This window comes from Mus caroli, chromosome 3, assembly GCF_900094665.2.
Source record: "Mus caroli chromosome 3, CAROLI_EIJ_v1.1, whole genome shotgun sequence".
Lineage (NCBI taxonomy): Eukaryota > Metazoa > Chordata > Mammalia > Rodentia > Muridae > Mus > Mus caroli.
In genome coordinates this window covers 146,829,339-146,832,529 of record NC_034572.1, presented here as the reverse complement: position 1 = coordinate 146,832,529, position 3,191 = coordinate 146,829,339, and positions in this window count along the sequence as shown.

Below are 3,191 nucleotides of genomic sequence, written 5' to 3'. Positions count from 1 at the left end.
CACCCTCTCCCTCCCCCTCCCCCACCCACAATTGAGGACTAGATAGAGCAGAAGTGAGGGTCCAGGAGAACTTCCAGGGTACTGAAGCACAGTCAGACAGGAACATGGGATGGGCTACTACAGAAGGAAGGGACCAGCAGAGGGGACCAGGGGGAGGGGGAGGAGGGGTGGGGCAAGAAAATCAACAGCCATAGATATGTCTGAAAATCTTCTCTGACACAAATTCTTAAAAACAAAAGTTTTTGTTTTTTGTTTTTTAAATTGTTAAACCAACCTATTAGAAGTACTACAGAATGTCTTAGGTCCTCAGACAACAATTTACTTTACTCAGTGTCTGTCTTAGTTAGGGTTTGTTTCCATTGCTGTGCACAGACACCATGACCAAGGTAATTCTTATAAGGGACAACATTTAATTAGGGCTGGCTCACAGGTTCTGAGGTTCAGTCCATTTTTATCATTATGGGAAACATGGCAGTGTCCAGGTAGGCATGGTGCAGGCAGAGCTGAGAGATCAACATCTTGTTCTGAAGACACACAGGCAAAGTCTGCTGTCTTCCAGGTAGTTAGGAAGAGGGTCTCAAAGCCCACCCCACAGTGACACACATCCTCCAACAAGGCCACACCTACTCCAACAAGGCCACACCTCCTAATAGTGCTACTCCCTGGGCCAAGAATATTCAAACCACCACAGACTGTTTCTTGGTCTCTGGATCAGTTCATATGTTAGTGCTTTTAACTAAGGGATCCAGCCATGTCTGAAAAAGCAAGTCTTAGTAGAAATGCGTGTCTGCAATGTACACATCTTTCAGGCTTTCATTGAACCCGAGAAGGATGAGCACTGAAGGCTCTGGAGCCTTTCATGCTGCAAGGCTCTAGCTCTCCGTGCTCCCACACACCTGTCTGTGCTCCAGTTCTGTGCTGAATCAGTCAGTCTTCAGACCACTAAGTCAGTCCTGTTCCAAGGCTGGCACTGGAAAGGAGAGCTTGCCCCAGCATAACTGATATAGTGGGAGACAGTTTGAGCGACTAGACTGTGAGCTTCAGCATGGCTCCAGTGAGATTTCATGCATATGAAACCCAGCCCCATGGTCTAGATACTGTGCTGTCATCACCACATTTCATCTCTCTCATCATAGCGTCAGCTCAGAATGATGTAAGCTCTTATCACGAGCTGACTCAGGCCCAGGTGACCTACGCCTCAAGTGAGGCTCCTTCCCCTAAAGATCCATGCGTTATATCCGTCTTCCCTCCACTTCCCTCTCTCATATGCAGCACATAATGTAGAGTGAGCAAAGGATACCCCCACAGAGACAAAGCAGGAGCGGGGGCACACGGGAGGCCTGATCTCAGGCAGCCACACCCCTTGTCCTAGGACTCAGACTAACTTCCTGTAGCTGTTCTCTGTGATTCTTGGCTCCATCCTTAGATTCATGATCCCATTCCTCATGCTATCTGTTTTCAACCAAAGGAACCCAGAAGGCACAGACTTTAGTGCATGCAGCACACACACACACACACATTCACATACACATTCTGTCTCTGTCACACACACACACACACTGTGTCTCTCTCTCTCTCTCTCTCACTCTCTCTTTGTCTCTCCTCTCTCTGTCTCTCTCTCTCTCACACACTCACTCACACACACACACACACACACACTACACAGTTGGTTCATTGCTCAAGGTAAGTTTTGTTAAAAAATTGTTTTCATCCTAACTCCTTTATTTGAAATTTCCTTTTAATTACTTGAAACACTTTCAAGGATTTAGGAAGTTAACTTCAGGTTCTAAATCTCAATTTTACAAAGAACATCTTTCTGTTTGTACATAGCCACCTGACCCATACTGCCCCCTTGAAGTTTGGTCAGGCCTGAACCATCTTTCCTCCCTCCCTTCTTCCTCCCTCCTTCTGTCTTCTTTCTCTCCTCCCCTCCCAACCCCATATCTCTGCTCTGCAAACCTACTAATCACATCAAAGTTTCCGATGTGTCTAAAAGCTTGGCTTTAGAATTCCTGAAACATGAACCCAGTAGCTATTGCTGCCTTGCATTTAATGGTTTGTCTCTTTGGGTTTCTGCACAGTTCTGGAGTCTGCTGTGCTGACATCGTATCCTGACCAGTTCTACAATCACCACGTTGCTTTCTCCCAGCCACCCATAAGTCCTTCTCCCTCTTGTATTTCAGTTCATGTTAGTCCTTTGGACCAAGATATGCCTCTTTACAAGTTTTCTTCTGGTTGGTGTTAAAGTGTGTTTGCATCAAACCATAAATCTGCCACTGACTGGCCAACTCAAATGATGTAAACTTCTACTTCAAAAGTGCAGGAAATTTTAAACAGAAAATATATTTAAGTGACTGCTTTTTTTGTCTTTGTAGCTCAGTGAGGTTATAAACAGAGGTTTTGGTTCCTTTTCAGTCATATATTTAATAAAATTTCTGTCTGTTCTTCTGTCTTTCAACATCACAGCTTCAGACTTTGGAAATGTTTAATATCTTGATTTTTTTTTTCCTGTGATCAGGAAAAAAATCCCTGGCTTTGGTACTAGCTTTATCTAGCACTATACTAACAGTGTTTTCTCTTACGGTGCTGCTGTAAATCACTCATCCGGGTAACACACGGTATTTGGGACATACCTGTGTGCAAAAGTGACTCTCATCCATGTAAAAACTAAAAGCACAATCCACACTGGAGTTGGCTTGGACAGCAGCGGTCATCCCAATCACCTGGTACGCCTGAGTTTGTAAGAGGTGTCATCCCAAGAAGTCCTCACATCGTTCTGGGAGAGACCCAGGGAAGATCATGATGATGAAACTGTGGGTATAAAGGGGAAACACAGAGTTCATAGAGACTGGCTCATCAGGAGCCACTTCCGGTAAAGGGGAAGACTTCACTGTAAAATTTGATGCTTTCGTTGTCACTGAAATTTATTCAGACTGTTTAGAAGATGGCAGGATTCATGACCTGCTGTCTACTAATCACCCTAAATTGAAGTAAATTCTGGTCTCTTACTCTTTCCATATTCTATTTATAGAATGTATACACAGAGGAAGGGGACAGGACTCTGCAGGGAATGTTAAAGAATGTCAGCAATGTTTTAAATTCCTCACACTGCCCTCTAGACCACCTGTGGAGTAGGGACACCTTTCCCAACTTTGTTCTCTGCACATCTCACACTCTTTATGGAAGTAGGG